The 22949-nt window shown below is 42.4% G+C and overlaps 1 protein-coding gene across 2 annotated transcripts in view; it reads left to right on the top strand.

The window, feature by feature from the left end:
- The first annotated feature begins 2245 nt into the window (after nucleotides 1-2245).
- The window catches only part of SGMS2 (sphingomyelin synthase 2), a 58940-nt gene continuing 38236 nt past the window's right edge, over nucleotides 2246-22949 (top strand). Inside the window, exons 1-2 of one of the 2 annotated variants that reach the window (XM_019534134.1) lie at nucleotides 2246-2388; nucleotides 22459-22551. The gene's annotated coding sequence lies outside the window, so the exon portion shown is untranslated. Of the gene's footprint in view, nucleotides 2389-2476; nucleotides 2746-22458; nucleotides 22552-22949 lie in introns of those variants that run through there. The other variant, XM_019534133.1, reaches the window with a different exon arrangement.

The raw sequence follows: 22949 nt of genomic DNA, 5'->3' as shown, positions 1-22949 counted from the left end.
AGCTATTTTTAGCTATGCAGGAAATGGATTTCCTTTCTCGGAACATTTTGAAGTGTTTTTTTCCAGGAAAACTCCTTGGAAACTGGGATGATGGAATCAGGGTTTTTTAAGGTTTGGGTGCCCCCCCCCCACCATGAAAATTCAGAGCTTAATTCACTAGCCCTGTATTATGAATTAGATAGAGCAGGCCTTGAACCTGCAGGTCTTCTTTACCCCAGGTGAGTGCTCTAAGCCTTTTTTTTTTCTCTCTCTCTCTAATTCTGATCAGGAATTCCAGCTGGAATTGAAAAATGTTTCACAACAAAAATAAAATCAAAATTGATATTTTCCATTTCAATTAATTGGCAGTTGTGGGAGTGCGGGCTGACCACTTCTTCACTAAAAATCCTGACCAGTCCTATTTCTTTACTACTCCAAGTGCAATTGTGGACAGTTTAAAGAAAAACACTAGTGTGACGAGGCAACAAACAATAACAAAAACAGGGATTAACTTTTTTTAAAGCATGCAAGTCCCATAGACTTTTGAAGAAACTCCACTTCCCTTTTTGAGAATTCGTCTTGACTCTAAATTCCCTAACAAGTTTTGAACACTGGCCGCCAGGGTCCCTGTCCCAAAGAGTTTACAGACTCTTGGCAACTGCTTTGCAAGCTTGGGACATGCTCAACTTCATGCATGTATGCACCTTAGTGGCCTGTGGAAAGCCAAGCACCTAAGTTTGTGAAACCAGGAGCAAAGCACAGTGAACTGAGGCAGATATTTGGTTAGGCTTCTAAGAGCTTTTATTTCTTAAGAACGGGGAACATAGATATATTTGGGGGGGGTGGTAATAGTCTCCATGGGCAAGTCTACATGTGCGTTAATGTACGTTAGTTAATGTGCATTAAATCTATTACTTCCTAGCGCCTACACACAAGCGCAGAGGCTGTTCCGATGCACTGGAATTCCAGCGTGGCGGAGCAGACTTGATTGAGTCAGCTGGAGTGTGGCAATTCCCGTGCTTCAGCAGCCTCCTGCATCATGTGTATCAGCATCCCTGCACTTCCAAATGGCAGTCGGGGCACTTGAACTAAAGCTCAAATGAGTTTTAGTTCAAGCGCCCCTGCCGCCATTTGGAAGTGCAGGGATGGTGATGCATGAGATGCGGTAGTGGCAGCTTTCCACGCTGCTGTAATTAAAGTGCGACACCCTACCCCCAGAGCACCTGTAAACACATCCTCCTGTGAGGTACTGTGAAAATATGCATTAGCCTGACTTAACCCACATTAACTAAAGCAAATGCTTTTCAAGTGACGCTTAATGAGCGTTAGCCTATTTGAGTAATTGAGCGTAGTTTTGTTTTTTTTTACCTGATGCTCTAATGCGCATTCAAATAGACTAAAGCGCACTTGTAGACAAGCCCAGGGTTCACATTACAGGAGAACTGGGGGGGACTGAAGCCAATGGCAACGTGTAGGGGGTGCATGTACATCTCCTGAGACCACTGGTGCCCTCCGCCCCCCCCAGACAGGCTGCACTCTCCACTGAGGTGATGGAGTGGGGGGGGCAGGTGAAAACACCGGTGCCCCACCTATTAGTGCCACATGGAGTGCTGTTTCCCCATTGGCACAATTGGCCATAGGGGAACCACCCCCCAGTCGGTGAGATTAGCTGTGGGGGGCACTAGCCCCCTCAACTAAGGTGGCACCAGTCGCCCATGGGCTGATCCCCTCTGTATGATTTGAAAATCATAACGTGGGGGCAAATTGGGGAGACTGCTCCAGGCCCTGCTCTTTGGGAGGCCCGGTGAAGCCAAGCCAGCTTCGCCTCCAGCCACTCATTGCCATCGCTAGGGCCTGCACCCTGCTATGGTCATTCCCCAAACAATCTTTTGGGGAAAACTATTTTTAATCCTATCTAATTTGGGACTCAAAGTGAGATGGCGCGCAGGCTGTGTGGTTTTTATTGACACAATGTGCCTGGGTGGGAGGCAGGTGATGGGCTGCTCAACTTTTTTGCAGAGCCCTCCCAAAAGTGTATCTTGAAGCGGGGTGGCACCCTCTGCTTTGAGAGGAGGGAGTGGCAGCCTGTGGGAAGAGATGAGCGGGGGGAGGAGGCAGCTGGGGGCACGAGGGGCAGAGGCTGAGGGCAAGGGGTCGAGGCAAGCGGCGAGAAGGGCGCTCGCGGTCGCCGAAGCCGGCTCCCAGGCTCTCTCAGGAGGAGGCTTCTTCATTCGCCTGTTCGCTGTCAAGGCCGCTTGTAGAGGCCCGGAAGGCTTGTGCCGGCGCTTCGCCCTCAGGCCCGGCCTGTGCCGGGGAGCCGCGGCTGTGGGCACAGGCGGGGCGGGATGCTCCGCGGAGGTCTCGTCACCCGGGTTTCCTAGCCCGGCCTCCGAGCCGCCGCGGCGCGGGGTGAGTCACGGCTCGGCAATGGGAGGTAGTGTGCGCGGGGGCGGGCCGGGCCGGGGCACCGGAGCCCTGCGAGCGGCCGTAAACGCGGCGCCGGGGGAGCCGCCCCGCGGGGGGGGAGCGCAGAGAGGAGGGTCCGGCTGCGGCGGCGCCCGCTCTGCTCCCGGCCGCCGAGGGCGCGGCGAGGCGAAGCGAGGAGGTCGCCCAGCGCTTGAGGTGGGCAAACTTTCCAGCTGCTTCTCGTCGCCGCTGCCCGGGAGGGGGAGTGTCCGCCCGCTTATAAGCAGCTGCAAAGTCCAAATGTCAAAGAGCCGGGAGGCTGCGGCTCTTCCAGGGCTTGCTCCCGCGCCAGCCCAGCGGGTGAGTCGGGGGCGCGGGTTTGGACAACTTGGCTCGGGTTTGGTCCGGGTCGAGAAGGGGAGGCAGTAGGGGACAGCCAAAGCTTTGCCGGGGGGCGAGGTATCGTCCTCTCATAGGTCTATCTTTTCCATTTCTGAGTTGCCTGACAGTCATGCCTATTAAAGGCTATTCCCTGCTTTGCCTTTTTTCTTTCTTTTTTTTTTTTTTTTGCCTCTGCCAAGTCATTTCTACTTTTGAAGAAAAAGGAAGGAGCCAAGCGGACAAGCTGGTTACAGGTCAACTGGCGATATGCTGCAGGGAACACATTTAGATCAGCAGTAAAGAGGCACCATCTTTATCCAAAAGGAGTCCAAACTTGTAGAAGAGGCGATAGGTTTTATTCGACTAACTGGATATTTGCAAGCCATTCATTTGCAAGCTTTCAGGCACGCTTGGCCTTCATCAGGCATATAGGAGAGAGCAAAGATTGGCAGAGTTGTGCTGGGTCGAAATGACTGTTCAACCTGGATACCTGTCGTTATGCAGGGGCTGTAACGAGCCCCTTTTCCATGTGTTTATTGGAGCAACGGACTTAACAAACTTAAAAGTTCTTACAACTCCCCCCCCCTTCACTTATGTCATGTACAAAAAAAAATCTGAACTACAGTAAGTTTTAGTTTTTTAAAGATCAGCTCTTGCTCCCACCAGGACCTGACCATTCTGCAGAAACAGGGGCAGGACACAACTTTCTGAACTTTGAAAAATGCACTAAACTTTGAGGCTCGGTGTCTGAACACTTTCTTATGATGCTTGCCATGTTGGGTAAAATACAACTCGGAATCCTTGTGAAAAGTAGCTCTTGCTTAAGAGCAATGGATCAAAATGTGATTTCTTGGTAGCAGGTAACTCTTTCCCCTCCCCCCCCTCCTCCCCCCTAGCAATAAAGCAAGTAGATTATAATTTTGAAAGGCTGCACTACCGGGGCTGGGGGCTCTCTTGCGTGCTTTCTTTCTTTTTTTTTTTTCTTTTTGCTGATGATCCCATTTTGAATTGTTTAACCTTTTCATTTTAGGGAAAAAAAAACAAGCCAGCCAACCTTTTTATATATTCAGAACTCACAATCTAGTGAACAGCTTGTATTTGATACTAGGAGGGGAAAATCTATTCTAAAGATGTCTGTCAGGTTTGTTCCTCAGTGAAAGTTTCTCAGCAGACTAGAATTCTGTAAATATAATTTTGAAATGTTAATTTAAAGACGGTAGCTTAATAGCACTTATGCACCTGGTTAACTTTTCATATTACCTTTAGGATTTGGGCCTAGAGAAGCATTAGTACTTGAGTTCTCAAAGTAAAACACATTATTTAATTGATAGAGGGTTGAACAGATTGTATTTTTCTTTTGTAGGGGTCTTGCATTTGGAGGAGACGGCAGGGCTTCTGTAAAAGTCATTTATGGATGTTTTGCATGTTTGGTTGTTGAAGTATTTTACTATCAAGTTCCATCCCCCACCTTAAATTGTTGTATGTCTGTATAACCTTTAATAATTTAATTTCTGTTTCCCGTAACTCAGGATAGGGTTTAGCCTAGCTTGCATATAATTAAAGGCCTGATCCAGTGTGGTCAGTGGGAATCTTCTGTGGGCATGGGATTGGATCTTTTGTGTTCTTGGTAAGACTTCTTAATGGAAGTCCAGTCCATAATTTTTACAACTATCCATACAACTTTTAATGAAAATGGAGCCTTTTAATGACAGCTATCGGAGAGCCTGTGCTGTTATCCTAAGAACTGAAAGATGGAACTACAGGTATCAGCATCTAGTAAGAAGAAGGGCATCTGGTGAGAGTTAAGGCTCTTTCAAAAGTGATCATCTTCATGTACTAACGGACTAAGAAGGGACCAATCTTTGAAGTGAACCCATGTAGCACAAAAGAATGTATATGAAGCATTATGATTTTTATTGCAACTAAAATTCTCACTTCTTTTATTTTGAAGTGTTACCACAAGGGTTTATCCAATAGCAGCTTTCTCTTAGCTTTGTGAATAAAGTCCCAATTTTTTAATCTTCGTTGCTGTGTTGGTTCTCCCACTCATTTCAGTTCATAAAAACATCTTGTGCTAAACTCTCCACCTTGTTAGACTCAAGGCATCCCTTGGAAAATGCCAGTTCTTAGTTTTTACTCCTTTGCAACACAAGAATTGCTCTATTTTTTTTTGTGGTCAAAAAAACTCAGAAAAACCACAGCAGGTTAGAATGTTTTTAACACTCTAGATTCCTGTTTTAAACCCAGATATTTATCTTGTAAATCCAGTTTGCACTCCTAAACAATAGTACTACCATTGTTAGGTACTCTAGAGCACCTGTGACAGGGTCTCGAGGTATTCCAAGGCGCCACAGCACATGGGTTGAGAATCACTGGTCTACATTGAAATTTTGCCTTATTTCACTCGATGTCAACAGCATAATTCTATTTAGGTTCTCATTATGAGACACGTTCTAAATTAGCATTTTGAATTTGTGTGCTTTAATATACTCACTGTATTCTTTTTAAGTATTCTTAAGTATTCTTTTTTAAGTCCTTTTTTATGTACCCTCTTTTGGCCTAACCCTGCAGTCAGTCCGCACTGAAATATCCCTTTGACTTCAATGGGAGCTCTGTGTGCAAAAAGATTGCTTGATTAGGCCCAGTCATTATATATAATCATACTTTGATAGAAATTATTTCTCTTCTAAATTTTGCTATAGAATTCAGAGTTTCACTTGATATAGGTTCTTTGAAACTTAAGAGTAGAAAATCATGTGGATACATTTTTTTCTGAAAGACTTCGTGTTCTCTTATCAGACACAAAAAAGAGTGATTCTCTAGCGAGCCAAATTACAGTTTTCCTAGTATATAATCGGTGGCAATTACTTCTTTGTATATGTATATAATAAAGAGAGAGACTGTCAAGTTGCATGCAGTTAGGTTCGCAAATCCTAAAAGAATTGCTTGCATAAGTTCACCAAATGCTTTGATGTAGTGCATGTTATTTGTGATACAGCTGTCACTGGCCATCATCAAACAGCCAGAATTAAATCATACCTGAAGTTTCAAATTCCATTTCTGTATGCCTAAAACCATTTTGCCTGACAACAAAGACAGACGCAATAATGTGACTTAAGGCAGTTGACACCCCAGAGCATCAGTAGTTAAACTGAAGTGCCCAAGTAGGAAGTACAGGTTTGGGCCACCAGGAAGAAATCTAATCCTCTTTCCTAAGAACTACTATTTTGTCAGGTAAATTCAATGCAAATACAATTAATAGTCTATCTCTGTTGCATGCTGAACATTATGCAAAACGAAGGAAAAATAATGTATTTAAGATCACTTCTGTTTTTTATTAATATTATAGGTGTTGAGAAAGGTGAAGATTGTTTGGGTTTTTTTATCCTCACATGAGCAGGGTCTCTTTATAAGTTACGCAGGCTAAGGATAAACAGGTAGTTCTACAAAAAATTGTTTGGAGAAAATTTATTTTTAGTTCTGTCTAATTTGGGACTTAAATTGAGATGACACACAAGATGTGTGGTTTTTATTTAATTCATACTTTTTTAGGTTATTAGCTTACAAAACACTTTCACAGTATTCATGAAGGATGGACAATACAGATGCTGTGACAGTTCATTTGGTATGGATGCAATACTACAGTAGTCCTAGCAGATGCTGGGAAGATTAATATAACACAGACACTACTGTCTTTGCAGATCTGTATCTGCTGGGAGAATTATTGTACCGGGCACTACTTGTACATGGACACTACTGTACATTATTGTACATGGACACTACTGTCCCAGAAGAAGCTGCAAAACATTAAGAATCTCAGACATCCAGGCACGACTGTCCCAGCAGATGCTGAGAGACTTAAAGAGCTAAAACATTATTAAAGATTGATACTGCTGTCTGCTCACATCTGCACCTGATGAGAGAACTCCTTAAGCATAGTACTATTTTAGTAGTTGCCCTGTGATTTTTAATAACAGTCATCTCTCTACTGTTTAAGCATATCTTCGTTTGCACTATCATCATTACTATTGGCACAGGCTGCTAAAGTGTGTCTACATAACATTTATAATAATACAAAATAATGTAGCTGTAACAATCTTGCTAACAAAAAAATTCTCTTGGCAAATATTTATGATCACTGACATGAAGTACAGTGAACCTCACCATACTTATTTAAAATTTCTTTTACCTAAGCTATAATACTTTATGAAATTGGTGTTTCCAAAGGCCCTGGGGATGCCTAAAGGATTTCTGAGTCTTAAGGAGTTGATTGGATGCCTGTGGTCTTGAAGTGATTCACTGCAGCTTCCTGCCCCACCTTCCCCTTTACTGAAAGTTTCAAAATTATGTACAGATCCTCTTACAAGATTAACAGTAGGTCCTGTCAGATTGCACCTGTCTTGTAATACTGAGAGTAGTATGTACAACATCCTCAAAAGATGATTTCCTTGCAGCACTTCAAGCATTTTTTCTGTTCTATTTGCAAAGTTTAGAGCTCAGTTGTCCAAACCTCTGATGTAAGCCTTGGACAGTTCTGAGAGACAAGAAATTCCTCGTACTAGTATTATTATTATTCCCTTCCCCTCTTGCAAAAGAGTAAGTATGATGATCGTAAGGTGTTTGTAATAATCTTTGTTATGCCTGGTGAGGTACAGCTGTGCTTTCTTGCTATCAAGAAGAGCTGTAGGTAAAACACCCCTATTGCCATTTTGAAGTGTGGGGCTGCTGAATACATGAGACATGGAGGCTGCTGAAGCGCACTAATTGGCACACTCCAGCAGACGCATTTAATTGAGTCTGTTCCAACATGCTGTAATTACAGTGCATCAGAGCAGCATCCCTTCATGTCTACAGCCATCCAAAGTTACTATTTCAGTCCAGTCCTAAAAAAAATAGTTTGGAAGTATAGTGACCCAGTAGTATAACTATAGTGAGTAAGTGGGATACAAATGTGGGTGCTGCCTAAAGACGGGTGAGGGAGAAGAGTGCTGGAATGGAACTGGGGGCTGCCTTACTTCTGTCCTCCCTCACGCCTATACTAATGGTAACCTTGCAGCGGCTCCAGCTCTATAGCTCCAGCATCTGGGAAGACAGAGCAACAGCAGAGGCACATGGTACAGGAACAGTGGTCAGAGCTCTGCTGCTGCAAAGTGCCTGGTGGGAATGCCACCCTATTTTTGCCACTGAAAATTGGTGTTTAGATAGCTGTTCAACAAAAGCATAGGCAGCAAAATAAAATAAAAAGGTGACATCTTCCCCCAGCAGCAGTGAACCTCCAGCTGCTGCTTCTGCACTGTGCAGTCGCTGCCCGGGGCACAGAACTGGCAAGTTGTTTCTCACTGTGTTGACCAATGTGTCCTTGAGGGTAGTACCTCTCCCAGTCACTTTTCTTTGTAAACGAAACTTGTCTAGGTGCCTGTAAATCCTTAAATTTAGCCAGCTGAGTCACCGAAACGGACAAGAAGTTAGCTGTAAACATGTGCAAGTGCCTTGGACTTTGCTACTAAAATCTTTTATTAAAATGGTTAGGAAAAGAAGTTGGTTGAACCAGGAAGCTTTCAAACTCTGCTTGCTTAATATATCAAGCTTTGTATCCATACTGCAGTTGCTCCTCACCCCCTTTACCACATTATTCTGCAGCTATCTATTGCATCTTGTATCTATTCATATTATAAATTCTTTGCAGCACAGTCTAACATTTGTATTGTAACATCTGTATCATGGGATCTTAATCCCAAATGAGGCCATGGATATTGTTTTAATACCAGTACCTACTATACTGTTATCTGCTCCTTCAAGTGAGCCTTTCCTGCCACTGAAGTCTACCAGTTTTCCATTTCCACTGAGTTCATACCCCCCCCCGATTCAGTTTTTCCCCCTGTTGCTTGGCACTGCTCTGAGTGAAAAACCTAGGACCAACTCAGCTAGCTGCCCCTTCTGTATGTGACTACTGATATAGTAGTCTGTCACTACAGGTTATCATTTTGCTTTTCTGCCTGCCTGCTTCATTGAAGGTACTGGGACTGAAGATAGTCTTGTCTATATAAGAAACATGTGCCGATTAACTAAAATTGATCTAGTTTAGATGACGCAAAAGACTTGTGGATAATTCTTTCTGCTCAAGATTGCCCCAGATTGATTCTGTATTATGCCAGTTCCTAAATTAAACCAATCCTATTTGGTTTACTTTTAAATTGAAATGAGTGTGACAAAACTTCAGTTTAAAACATCTTAAAAATTTTACTTTACATTGCTGTAGCTTTCTTGTGTAGGGTAATACAAAGAGTTGGTGGTAGAGCAGAAAGGTAAGTACGTCCCAGTTTTTATTATGAAAAGGGCGATGGTGTTAGGGAAGGTTTGTTTATCCTGTCTGCCCACTTCCTTAGCCACTGTGGAAGGCAATGTGAAAATCTACTTCCTTTGGCTGTTGTGAAGCTGGCCAAACAAATGAGCAAAACAGTCAGGAAGCCTATAAAGTTAATTTAGCCCATTCTCTAATCTTATTCATTTCTAATGACTGTGCAAAAAAGTCCAAAATACTTTGGTTTGTCTGAATTTTGGTTGTTTTGCCTATAAAAACTGTAAAGCTTTAAATGAGGCAGTAAACTTTATAGATGCTAGGTCACTTGTTATTACTATCACTTTCTGTAGTGATTAATTCATACATTGTAAAAGTTTATCATTCAATTTCTGGTCACTTCCCAGTGCAAAAATTCCTTTAATCTAACATAGTTTAGTGATATCTTAGTTACGGGTAAGATGTTGTAACCTGCTGCTATTGTAACCTGAAGTGAAGGTAAAATTTGAAAGTCTTAAATGTGTGTGTGCACGCATTCTCTCCTTCATGGTATTAATATTTAATTTTCTTCCTATTGGTGAACTATTTGGTAGAGAAAACCAGATACGCATGCTTAGACAATGGCGTAACAAGGACAGGGGTGGTGGGGGCAACTGTCCTAGGCACCAACTTGAAAGGGAGGGGATGAAGAAATGTGGCTGCACATTCATGATCACAGTTGTGATTGAGAACCAGAAGTTGCCACTTCCACTTTGCCCCAGGTACCCACAGTGCTAGGCTGCTGCACTTAGGTCATGTTGGGGATCAGTGTGTTTTCAACCTCCAGTTCAGCCTACCCAAAATGTTGTTTTAAGGCACTGGTTCTCAACCTTATCAGTCAGGGCACTCGTCCACAACTTTTTTTGAATGTAGCATCTTCCCTGGTTGAGAAGCACTGTTAATGCTGCTTTAGCTTACCGCAGAGCTTCTCAACTGGGTGTTGCTGCCTCCCAGATAAAATTGCCCTGCAAGTGGTGCACAGCCACCTTGTGGCATGTGCATGTGCATCTGCTGCATTAGGGCTGGGATCAACCAGGCAGGAGCTGCCTCATGCTGTGTAGCCCTTCCTGGTCCTGTCCCTCCTATGCTCCTCCTGGAAACCAGAGGTGTGCCAGGGGAGCTGTCTTGTGTCCCTTTGTTTCTGAGGAGTGTAGGAGGAGGGGCTGGACTTGGAAGGGCCTACGACCCAGCTAGCTCCTGCCTGCTTTAGGCTGATCACAGCCTGAAGGCAACAGGAGCATACACAAGGAGTTTTACCTGACATTGAGGCTCCTGAAGGAAGATTGTGGCACCCCAGTTGACAACCACTGTAAATAGTATACAAGTTACCTAAATTTATGCTTCAGAACAATAGTATGTGCCAGGTCATACATTTAAAACTTTTACTATAACAAGAGGAGCGGAGGGAATAATAGGGAATGCGGAGGTGGACGTGTGTATTTGATGACAGGATGATCGTGGCCTCCAGCGTAGCATTCCTGTGAAGAAAGCTAATGCAATTCTATCATGTGTTAGACACTGTATTCTTAGTGGAGGCAGAAAATATTGGTACCACTTTTTGAGCAATTTTTAATACCAATGTATAAGGCACTGGTAAGGCCCCTTTTAAAGAACTGTGCACAATTCTGGTCATGTATGTTAAAAATACATATATTTTAAACTGGAACAAATGCAAAGAGAGGTTTTCCATTCCCATAATTAGCTTAATAGCCTATTTTATGAGTAAAAGAGTTTTGCTTGTCTAGTTAGCAAAACCAGTTGGGCAGGGGTATGATTACTCCATCTAGGTTTCCTGCATACGTAGGAAGTTTTACGTAAAACATTCCTTAAAAGCTTTTGTTAGTTACCTGTAGGGTCTAGAAAGAAGTTTCTTTCTCTTCCCTTCTCCCATTCCCCAGATTCATTATCTGCATTATTTGGCCTCTTATAGTGGCTGGGTGAGTTTTTATTTATGGGGAGACAGCCCTGGTCTATAGCATGGACCATTTCCTGGAACTGTCTGAGTATATTTTTTTACCTAAACAATATTCCAACTGTTTCAGTGCGAGAGACATTAGGTATGTGCTTGTCTCTCCTGTTTTTTTCCTATAGCTTGTAATTTTATTTATTTAAAATCAAGTGACTGTGATGTATAAGAGGTCTGGAGTATTTGTTCTTGTGGATCACTTTGAACAAATGGTTGCATGTGAGTGTCAGGGTTTTGTCTCGATGGCCTCAGATTTCTTTTTGTCCTATATTGCTATAATATATAAATACAGTTTTATTCTGATTTTCTCCTGTGAAATAGGGCAGTATGCTTTTAGTATAGAGAGGAAAACAACTTGTCCAAGATGAAACAGGACATCACTGGTGGAGAGAGCAGTACAGACCCCAGATCTCTGAATGCCCTGGACATAAGCTCAGACAGGTACTTTAATATTTGAAGAATGTTGTTTTTGGGTGACATTCTGTTAATTAATAGTTCATCTGTTTTCACTGCTTGCCTCTTGAAAAGCTTATCTGAGATTTTAGATGTTGAGAGCTGTAGAAAGCTCCTTCATCTGAACACACCAAGAATCTTAAGCTGGCATCCAGTGAATACTGAAAGGTGTCTCAGTTGGTTTTGGTTATATTAAATGACCAATGACAAATATTATCAATGACAAATTGTTTACAGATGCACACACCCAAGATCCTGCTTGCATTGACACATTGCAGCTGATTAGTGGACCAATTGTACAGACTTCCTGTGTGATATCAAGAACATAGTAGCTGTTAAAGAGAAATAAAAGTGGTGAAGGTCACGCCTCATGGTCATTGAAATCCTTTTCACATAGGAAGGGCACAGTGTAATGTACATTTGGTGGGTGGCTGTGTAAAGTTTCCTCTTTCAGTGATTTCCAGCTTGCTCCTGATCCTTATGTCCCTCCCCCACCTCAGCCTTATAAATGGGAAACAGCTCTTGCTGTTGGTAGATGCTTTATAAGAGTGCCAAATACCATTGCCCATGTCTCAGTTTGAGACTGAACACAGACTGTATTGAAGCAAAGTGTTCCCATCACTGCTGCCTCAGAGGCGTTTTTGAAATTGAAATGCTGCCTTATTGTCTTGGCAGGGCTAAAGACACGATTACTGTCTGTATCATTGGATGGTCATGTAACTTAATTTTTTACCAATTATCGGGGCTTTCTTAAATTTTGATACCACAACAGTTTTAAACAATAAAGCACAGTTAACTTGGGGAGCTACCTATTTTCTAGCTTAGAAATGTAACTTTCAGAAGTACAGGTTCATAAGTTTTAATTGCCTTAATTCATACTTGCACATTTGGATTTGCTGATAACTTGTCTGTTTCAGGTTTACATTATAAGAACTGATTATTTAGGGCTGTGAATGATGTAGGTCTTCTAATGGGCAATGTGAATTTAAAAATTGCAAAATTAGCTCATATATATATCTTTGTTTAATACATGTGTATTAAGCTCCTGATTCAGTTCCCAATGAAGTCTTTACTTTGACTTCAGGGGAAATTAAACTAGGCGGTTAAGATGTTCTGTAACTAATATCTGACTAAACACTTATGGTGAAATATTCTTGGAAGCATGAGCTTGGTTCCCATTGACTTCACTAAGAGCTTGCAAATGCAAGTGTTTAATTTTTGACAACAGCTGTGTGATTCCCATTGACTTCATTAAAGATTAATTGAGGATAGAACCTGGCCCTTACAAGCTTAAAAGTAAGGCTAAAATAAGCTTATTGCCCAACTGAAGCGGTACAGAGACAGTCTGCATAAAGCATTTTTGTTTTGTCATCATTTATATGTATACTTTTTGTTGAGGTTTTTTGGGCTATGATTTGGAAAGCAAAGTCAGTTGCCTCTCATTGAAAATAAACAAGACTTTAAAAAGTGTGTGTAGGAAAAATAAGACTAATGGTAACCAGCTTATTGGCAGAAACTTGAAAAAAGGCTCTTTCAAAATGAAATGGAAAATGGAACAGCTAGAAAGTGACTGGTTTTATGTGATTTATGCTCTCCCCTATCCTCTTCCACCCCACCATCCCGGAAAAAAGCTACAAAGCTGAAATGCAGTTTTGAATCTCTTCTGTTTTTAGAGCAGAATTACCTTAGTAATAAACACAATTTTTTTTTCCCCTTCCACTGTAGGAGGCATATGGTATCATTCAAGTATATTAGGGGTGTGCATCAGGAACTGGGAGAACATCAGTTCACCAGGGCACCCCAGGGGAAGACGAGGCCTGTGGTCACAAACTGCTGGAAGGCTGTTTTAGACCAGACATAAGGAAAAATTTCTTTACCATCCAAGTCACCAGAGTCTGAAATAGACGCTTCCCAGAAGTGGTCACACACCCACTCTAGATACCTTTAAGAAACACTTGGATGCTTATCTTGCTGGGCTGATCTGACCCCAGTTGACTTCCTGCTGTTTGGACAGGGGTTTGGAACTGATGATCTTGCAAGGTCCCTTCCAGCCCTAATGTCTATAAAATCTATATGGGACTACAGTCTTTATTTAGTCCCTTTTTAAGTTCTTAAAAAATAATTAATTGCTTCTTGGAACCTCTTTACAGACGACATGTTGGCAAATAATGTTGCAGACCAGTTATTGAAATTTTGCAAATTTTATTATGTTTTTGTTGCTTGTTTTCCCAAGGTGCGGTCCTCTGGGATTTTGATTTATATTTGGAGGCACTTGTGTTCCATCCCTGCTATCATTGTAGCAGGTTCCTCCACAAAAAGAAATGTTGAAACTATCCAACTTGTATTTTGTATCACATGTATGCTTAACAGCTTTAATCTGGAAGCGCTGTGTTTGGAGTATGATTATGATTACCTTTATAAAACTGGTATATAGTTGGTTTATAATATTTGATATTTACATTAGCTTGAAATGTAACCCATTTTCGAACAGGCCACAAGTTGTTTCGGAAACACAAGCACTCACAAAATTGCCCTTATGCATCCTGCTAGTGATTCTGTCTTTATGGCAACTTTTTCTTGTACTTCAAAAACTTTTCAGTTGTTAGTTATGGTTATAAACTCTAAATACAAGCAACTAACCACATCATCAGGTGTCAATCTGGTATGCAGGCCATAATCAGGTGACATGTGACTCGATTTAAGATATAGTGTCAAAATAAGAATTAGACACATGTACGACGATAAAAATTAAGATAGTACCGAGAACTGGGTTTGTTTGCTTGCTTTTTTCACTTCCAGGTGTGGTGCTAAAATTCTGAAGTCTGATTTTAATCATAGGACAATAAGCATAGGCTATTAAGTGTACAAGCTAAGCAAATAGGATTGATTAGAGATGAAACCACAGAATCCTAGAACATGGTGGTTGGGAGGGGCCTCAGGAGGTCATCTAGTCCAACCCCCTGCTCAAAGCAAGACAATCCCCAACAAGGTCATATTCTATTAAAATGGTTTGAAAATCCTTTTGTCTGAAAATTCTGTTGAGGATGTCTCTCCTTTTTTCCTTTCTTTTCCCTGAGGCAGGATTTTGAAAGAAATAGTTATTTGTCACATGTTTTATACTATTATAATGAAGAACAGTATTTTTTGCCTGCAGTTGTTTAATTTGTCATCAAAAAAATATGGTTCCTGTGCTGAATGGCCACTCTTTCATAATGAGTCTTTTGGTTTGAATAAATGGATACGAAAGCTGGAAGGAAATTCTTGAGCGAGAACAGCATCTAGATAATGATGTCTGCCAAGGAGCAACACTATGCATTTGGAGGGTAGGGAGATTTTAACTATGAACATGGTAGGATATAGAGGATGTTGAATTAGCGAGGACAGGTCTAAAAAAACCTGCATAACAGGCGTGCTGCAGTTCTACTTTTGGGACCCAGGAGTTTAAACAGTCTATTTTCTCCAAGGTTCATCCCATTATGATGATTTTTTCCTATGCTAATTTAGTAATACTAAATTTTTTTAATATTGCAAACTTTTCTAAGACTAACTGTAAAGACATTAGCATATGTGCACAACCTCATTGTGATATCACAGAAAGAAAAGCTGGTTTAAGAGCTGTAGAGCTCTATCACAGCTGTATGGCTGACTGCAACAGAATGACAGGAAACAAGCTGTTAAGGATGCTTATTAAGGAACTGAAATTGTCAGTGTTTCTAGACATCTTCAAAAAGAAAAAACCAAACAACCCATCTTACAATATGCATATTGATGATGCTTTCATAATCCTTGCTATTACAAAAGCCTACCCTCATAGCTAAGCTAGTTGGTATTCTGATTTTGAGATCTATGTAACTTGTAATCTAGTCATTGTTAAAGAGTGCCTGAGAGTTGCTGAAATGCATACTTATAGATACGCATGTTTTTATGAGGCAAGATACTCTAGAGAGTGTTTCCAGTAAAATGTCATTGTAGAAGCTGGCCTAGATAATATAATTCATCTAAAAATACAAATGTTATAATGGCAGAGTTCAGCATTTGTCGTGATGCTTCTGTGTAATGATGTGGTTCAGTGAATTAAAGGCCATTATTCTTCATTTTTAGTTGTGGACAGAAAATTTGTACTTGTCAATATAAACCATCTCCCTTTTCATGTCTGAGTCATGGCTAACGTGTTTAAATATTGCAGATGTTCTTTTAGTTTCTGTCCCTTTCCTTCAGTCTCCATTTGTTGCAAGTCCTTCACATATAGTACAGAAAGTTATAGGACATCTCTTTGCCAGTGCTTTATTTTGAGGTGAAATTAAAATTTTGCTCACAAGTCTTTCTTGTCCTTATAGCATCACTAAAATTAGTTGGCCACTCTCTTTAATCTTGATGAGATTATTATTTTGACCTATTTGTTTAGATTAGACTAGGGGTGGGTGGATCCAGAGGGGGTACAGTAGTGTGGTTGCTCTCCCCTTCAGACCCTGCTTTGGGAGCAGCAGCTGGGGACTTTTTATTAAGTTATCAAAGCAGGGTAAAAATTCTACCCCATCCTTTCCTTTCTGTGCTCAATGATGTGTTTTCTCCCCTCCCTGACAAGCCTGTTCCCTTTACCTCTGCGTCAGCTGGGGACTGAACAGTGGCAGGCAGGGGAAGGAGGGGAGCAGAAGTGCCACTGAGTGTGAGGGGGTGGGCGCAGCAAAAGGGCAGAGGGTTGGGATTCTTACCTGGTTCACTAACTTAAAAATCCCCAGCTATTGTTCCTGTAGCATGGTCTGTGTGCCCTGGGAGCATGGGGTACAGGAACCCCTGGAGTGGTGATGGCTGCTTCTGCACTGCCCTTTACAAAATCCTGGATCTGCCTGTAGATTAGACATACAATATCTAGCAGTGATCCCTTTTCCTACTAGCATTGCTACTTCTCTCCTTTAGCCCTTTTTTCTCTGTGGTAGCATTAGTCAAATCAATGCGGGCAAGGGAAGAACAATTTCATTTCTACTTTTGCCTTTTGGTCCTTTCAGATCAATCTCTGCTCTTCTTTTTAGTGAACGTTGTACAGGTTTCCCTTTTGGATGTTAGAACTGGCCATCTCTCTTCTTTGTCTTTTTTCTTCTTGACTTTTGATCTGAACTCATAGTACCTGTAAATGTCCAGTTAGCTCTGAGGTATCCATTTGATATTCTTCATCATGTAAATATCCATAGATCTGTTTAACTGTGTACTTGAAATTATTTTCAGGTCTCGTGCCTATCTAGTGACAGAGGTATGTCTCTTCTGCCTCTTCAACCCTTTCTGCCCCCTGAAGTTAGCTGGCTCCACAGAAGTTCAGTGAGACATTCCTACTGCAGTTTGTTTGGGGGTTTTTTGGAGAAAAAACTCGTCCATCTAATTTTTCATTGTGCCCAGGACAATTTACCTTTTTAAGAGAACCTTTCCTGTTGGCTCCTCTGATAAAGCCAACATGTAGAGGAAAGAAGTGCATGTGTGCCTTCTGCTTTGCTTTCTCCGTTTCAAGTATCTTATTGAAGAATGTTCTTGGGTGAAGTTCGGCTTTCTCGCAGCCAAGACCCAGGGAGGAGAGGTTGTGCGGGATTTGGAGAGGCAAGCAATACTGTGGAGAACTCAGGTACCTTCTTGGCAGTCCAGGCAGGGGCACCTTCCTGCCACCCGCAATCCTGGGCAGAAAACCAAGGTATTTTGGAAAACCTGGTGTAGTATAAAGGAGAGGAGCACAAACACAACATACAGCCATAGTGTGGGTTATAATCTGCGTCCCCTGCAGAGGCAGCCTGATCTGCATTATTGTTCCCCTAGCATTGCCCTCTAGTTCTCTCCTAAGGTGTGTGGAGGACCAGAACTCAGATAATCATGACACAACTGACTTTAAAAATAAGTGGTTTCCTGAAGAGTAACTTCTAAATTATATCAGGTCAGACATCCCAGACTAGAATCTCATAGGAAATTCTGGTCTCATTCTTCTAAAGAATCCATTTTTGAACCACTGCTCACTTCTTAGGAAAACCAGAATGGACCCTTGAATGGAAAGGACCTCTGTTTGAGGGCAGGAAGAGGCCTGATGGCCTGAAATACTTCTGTAGTACTTACTAAGCCCAGTATTTATATTTAATTCTGAAGCAGCATCAGAAGGGTAAGTACTCAAAGGTGCGGGGCAGGGGGATAAACTAAAAAACTGGTACCTGATTGTCCTTTTTCACTGTCCCCTCTTTCTCCCCCTGCTAAGAATACAGCCTGGAGTTAAACCTGAGAAGCTTGTGTTGGGAGAAGGAGGGGTCAAGAGATGGAGCCTAATAAAACGTGTACTTTTTATTCGGCTCTGTCTTAACTGTGGTGGCAGTGGGACAGGATGGACATCTGGCCAACAGTTAGTTGGGGTTAAAGAACCAACATAAGTATATAAAAATAACAAGTGAAGAAATAGACTATTCTGTCACAGTGAAGTGAAACAGTGCTCAGGAGGCCAGTGACTGTCCTAGATAAACTTAGTGGTAATTCTTTAGTAATAAGAAAGGAATGAGGAATTCCAGCCACACCTACAAAGATTGGGGAAGTACTTCTATTGCCTCGAGCTACTGTTGAATGTCACCATATCCTGCAGCCACTCGTATCTTTTCACTCCAGAAGCCAGAGAGTGATTAGATAAAAGGGAAATCAGCCTGGCTGTGGAATATGTGGGGGCAATAAGTAGGGGTCTGCTGAACTCGAGGAGGTGGCTGGTCGATTTTTTTCTAGTGAGCATATCCCAAGGTCAGCTGCCACTTTCACAGGCTGAGTGTGGCAGGCCCCCAACACCTCTAGCCAAGGGGCCCCGGAAGTCCTGCCCTTCCCAGATTGCCAGGTGGCCCCAAACTACATCTTTATTGCTTAACAGTGTTTCCCTTAATAGCTTCCATGGGCTTAATCCTTTGACTGTGCCCATGGAAGCTGTTAATTGACATGTTATTAAGCAATCTAAGCACTTAAGATAGTTCAGTTTAGAGTTTAATTATTAAAATAAAGCTATATACAACATGAATTGTAACTAATAGCAACTATTTGCACATTAATAAAGGACATTATAAAAAGGAGTTTACTGAAATTGAATGCTAACCTTGAAGCAAGGGCAATTCATGCTAGCATGCTGCATCCAGTGGCAGTTGCTGCTGACATTCTCTGCCTCTGGGGTGAACACTTGTCTGTACTCTGAGTTTATTGGTGTGGTGGGGCAGTGTTTCATTGGGGTCTAGGGATGTGGAAGCTGGTTACAGATGTTCAGAGTACCAGAATGCAAGTACAGGCATCTGGCACTTTGACAAAGTTCACATAAGCAGCATGTTTGTTGTCATGCTCGTTCTGCCCTCCAGGGATTGATTTCAGTAGCTGAGGGTCACGACGTAGAACAGGCAGTTGATTGGGGTCCAAAATGTGAGCAGCACTAAGGAAGGAGGCAGCCAATTGACTTCACTGTGGTGGCAGTGACAGGTTGTACCTGTAGTATTAGTTCAGCTTCACAGGTATTGCCTGGACCAGTTCCTGTCTCTACTGGTTTTCATGAGGATAGCTTCACAGTTTTTATGATGCCCTGTTTTTGATCCATTTTACCAAATCCATCAGCTGTGTGTGTTTGTGTGGTAGATCACAGCCTGCTGGCCTTCAAACCATGTTAGAAGCTCCATGAACTGGGTGGCATTTTCAGCCACAGACGTCACTTGATCTTGAATGTTGCCTCAGCTTAAGAGATTGCAAAGTTTACGTATGCATGGTATGCTAGGTGTGATTTCCAGCTCTTTGCTCTCAAACTGCTGATAGTATTGTATATGCTAGGCGTGGTAACAGACTGCGTTTGAACCATGAATTCCATGTTGTGAGCACAAGCTCTGGTGGCAGCAGCACAGTGGCATGCAAGTCCCCACTTCGATTGGCGATGGATTTCCTGTACTGGACCTTATGACCTGGACAGTGCTTGAAGGCTTTCTTGGAGGAGGACACTGAGCTGTCTACATCAGGGAACTGTGTACATCAGATGTCACCTCACTAAAGACAGAATGGCCACATCAACATGAACATAGACATTTGGTTCCCCGAGGACAACAAACAGCACACCTTGTGCCACTGCTAGTTGTCCCCAGGGAACACCTGTGCCATGCACCCTCTGACATGTGGCAGGTTACCCTAGGTGGGGGGCGGCGGGCGGCCAGCACTGGGCTTGCCCCCAGCAGCCTTACCTGGAGTCCCTCCCCCCACCCCCGCATGCTACTTCCTTGCAGTGCAGAGAAGAGGTGAACGTGTGGCACGTGGTGCTGCAGTGCAGAAATGTCTGTAGTGCCACATACCGCACAGCCACGCTCGTCTGGATGTGGCCAAGGCGCACATTGCAGGTGACAAGAACTGCATTGGGCAGTATTCCTTGCAGCATATCAGAGAGCCTTGCACGTGTACATGACATCATTGGACAGGAATATGGAGATCTTGTTACGTTTTAAGCTGTAGCTGACAAGTTTACCTTTGCTATGGCTTGAGACAGCAGAAAAATTGACAGATGTGGTGTGGACTGGCTCTGTTAAGAATACAGGCAGGTCACAATCTGTCCAGATCCCTGGTACAAATCAAATGTGCAGTACGTAGTTATTTTGAGGATCAGATGGCTTCATCAGCCACAATGGAGAAAGATTCACACTTTGCCAATGCAGACTTTGTGGACTATACATGTGAAGCAATTCACCACAGGAAGATAGTCTTGTTGAAGTTTGTTGGCACTTAGAAAACAGCCATCATTTGACATGTTTTGGTTCAGGTAAATTCCTCTAAATCTGGGTGATCGTGTTTCTCCAGTGGGTATTTGATGCTACTATGAAAGCCTCTGAGGGAAAATGCCACCTCTCCCTTGCCAGGCTGCTTTCTGTGGTCCTTTTAAAGAGCAAGGGCATGGTTGCTTTTTTCTTGCTCTGACTCTTAACCTCTGCAACAGCCTTTTGCTTTATGTGTGACTTGGATTCTAAGTGTGGATCTGTGCTGGTTCTCCTCTACATGCGAAGGATTGTACTGCAGGCGGTACGGAACAGTCTGTCTTTATCTTCATGTAAGGTCCCTGCAGGTTAGTGTCTTACACAGTGCAGCGCTGAAACATATTTGGCCATCTTAGAAGATTTCTTTTCAGTGGTACCTGCCTGTGGGTGCTTTAAGTTGATGCCAAAACCTTCCCACTTCTTGATTGGCCCCAGGCTGGTTCCTGAACTGAGACTGTCACAGGCTCAGCCTCTTATTTGCCCTGTCCCCATCTCCCTCCCTATCGTGTTTCAGGACTGCAGGGTTTCTTGCCCTCTTTGCTGCTTACAGCTTGATTTTTGAGGAATTCAAAATCAATCAATTCAAATTGTTTGTTTGCTTGTTTTTTGTTTTGTTTAGGTTTTTTTTGCAGCAAGTCCACCATTTTTCAGAACCCATCCGATTTTTCCATGAAAATCACACAATTGTGAATTCAGTATGTCCATAGCAATAAACCAGGTTCTAACTTGCTATGACTGCTTTCTAGGCCTGCCACAGTCAACATATTATATGTTAAATTTAAGAGGCAGTGTGTTTTGAGTTACCTTTATATTGCCTCTGAGCAATAAAAGACAGTTTGCTAGTATATAGAGCTATCTGATTTGCCTTTTGAGTAATAGGATAGGGTTTTTAAAAACACCGCTTCAGTTTAGGGCTGATTTAAACCCCCATGTCATGCACACACCCCACTGACTCACCTGCTTCTTTGGTGGCGGGAAGGGGAGGGCGAGGTTCCGGGAGGCAGTGTGGTCCCTGGGCTGCGGGGGGACCGGTGCTTCCCTCCGTGGCAGCGGCAGCCCCCTCCACCATGGCATCCGCCAGCAGGCACTCGGCTCAAGCAGCCTCAGGGGGCACTGCAGCCATGGAGCCCCTGGGCCCCTGTGCAGCTCAGGCAGACGGACAGGAAGAACAGGCTCACTGCTTTTCTTGAGCGGTGCCTGTTTTCCCAGGCTTCTGCCAGGCTGCCTGCAGGGCTTCCTGCGGAGCTGCATGGAGCCTGGTGCTTTGCTTCACAGCTGTAGTGGGTTTTAGTTTACTGTGTCCCATTTAAGGCGCATTATGCCAGTGAATTTCATACAGTGGCTGGAATTAATGCACAGTAGGTTGCCAAGGCGTACAAACACCGACACTATTAAAGCGGTGCAAAAGCATTCAGCCCACTTAAAGTGTCATGCACGCATGCCCCTCGCTTTGTCTACACATGGCCTTAGTTTCTAACAACCAGTTCCTTAAAAGAATAATTTCATCCTGCCCTCCCAGTAAAATGTTACTGTAAATTCATGCTTAATTTTTGACATCTCGGAGTGGAGCTTGAGATGGGAAAATTGCTAACGTGCTGTTTAATCACAGTTTGATACCATGGAAAAGCTGTATAGCTGCTATTGGGTTTTTAATTCTGTAGTGCTAAAAACAAGGATAATAAATAGTCCCACTAAGTGTTAAAGATACTTTATGGGTAGTGTATGTTCACTAATAAGAGATATTGCTATGGAAGTTTTACCAAGTTCAGATCTCTTTGTTTTTCAAAATGTTTATACTAACCACCAACCAGACTGTAATACACTTCTTTGTTACAGCTTTTCTGGTTATCAGAAAGGGTGAATTAAGGCTTTTCTTTACTGCACACATGCATAAAATGTTATGATAGCATGCCTCTGTTTCAGTACCAAACTGTAGTGTACAGAAAAATAAAAATAAACTGTGGCAGGCTACGGTTCAGAATCATATTACATTTTTTAAAAGAAATTTCCTAACAATTGACTTGAGCATTAGAACTTTTATTAAATAAAATTATTCAAAATGCTCACACCAGTGACAACTAATATTGGTACCCTGCCCCATAGCTTCTGTCATAAAACTATAGAGTGTTTTTAAGGTGCTAACTAGTCTCATTTTTCTTTTCTTACAGGTTCTACAGGAAACAATCTGCTGCCAAACTTCAGTATATCGTTTCAGAAAGAGCCATGCTGAATTGCTTCTCTCCTTGTACGTTTCTGTACAGGTAAAGTTAAAGTTTGATATAAAAATTATGGGGAAGCTCCCACAAACTGACCTTACGAAAGCAGCCTTTCTTGTTTATCATTTAAGCTGTGGGAAGTCTCTTAACACACAAAATTAGGGATTTGGTTGCAAATTGTAGCTTTTTTTTTTTAATTGCCCGTTTGTGCTTTTGAGCTACAAAAGTAGTAATTCTGCTGTAACAGATTAGATGATGATCTGTCTGTGAAATCCTTATTTTGAGGGTTTCTGACATGCAACACTTCTAATTGTGGCTGAAAATTGTCATCTCTGGTTCATTCACATCAATTAATTTGTTATTTAACAGTTTTTATTAAAAGCATTTTCTTGCTAATATTTGTGCCATAATAGACCCTACTACAGCTATTGCAGTGTCCACGG

The sequence above is a fragment of the Crocodylus porosus genome, unplaced genomic scaffold (genome assembly GCF_001723895.1).
Source record: "Crocodylus porosus isolate Cpor-Errol unplaced genomic scaffold, CroPor_comp1, whole genome shotgun sequence".
NCBI lineage: Eukaryota > Metazoa > Chordata > Crocodylia > Crocodylidae > Crocodylus > Crocodylus porosus.
The sequence above is the reverse complement of the archived record's forward strand: the minus strand, read 5'-3'. Positions and strand labels throughout refer to the sequence as shown.